Source organism: Schistosoma mansoni (genome assembly GCF_000237925.1).
Source record: "Schistosoma mansoni, WGS project CABG00000000 data, supercontig 0301, strain Puerto Rico, whole genome shotgun sequence".
In the NCBI taxonomy this organism is placed as follows: domain Eukaryota; kingdom Metazoa; phylum Platyhelminthes; class Trematoda; order Strigeidida; family Schistosomatidae; genus Schistosoma; species Schistosoma mansoni.
In genome coordinates this window covers 75,718-76,551 of record NW_017386157.1, presented here as the reverse complement: position 1 = coordinate 76,551, position 834 = coordinate 75,718, and positions in this window count along the sequence as shown.

Genomic DNA, 834 nt, shown 5'->3' with positions numbered 1-834 from the left:
TACTCAATTACACGCAATCATGTACCCTGATTGGTTCACACACATGTCCATGATGCACAACATGTGTAGATCGATCAAGGCTCATCAATTTACCCCAACAAACATCAGATCAACACCAAGTGTGATCACTCCATCGTGGGGTCACAACGTGGGGTCACAACCATCAACTTCATACACATTCACTACAACCACCACCAACTCCTCCACATCATCATCATCATCATCATCATCATCCACATCCTCCAACAAACACAACTACCACAACTCAACACATTCAACAAACAAGATCGCATCCAATTATCACGAATTACAACACATCAACACCACAATCACACGTCAATCAACTAAACAAATGTTGCAATATCATGTGGAAATAATTCCAACACTATCATATCGCATCTCCATTTCGCACACAGTTAACACTGCACTCGTAGACGTATAACCGAATGCAGCTGACTCTGATGTGCACTCACAAACATCAACCAACATAAGCAATCTATCCATCAATCAATCAATCAATCAACCACAATAACTACACCTACCACAAATACACACGTGATAACTAATCACAATCAACACAAAAACACAAACATCCACCACTACTACATTCCACTACTCAATTACACGCAATCATGTACCCTGATTGGTTCACACACATGTCCATGATGCACAACATGTGTAGATCGATCAAGGCTCATCAATTTACCCCAACAAACATCAGATCAACACCAAGTGTGATCACTCCATCGTGGGGTCACAACCATCAACTTCATACACATTCACTACAACCACCACCAACTCCTCCACATCATCATCATCATCATCATCATCATC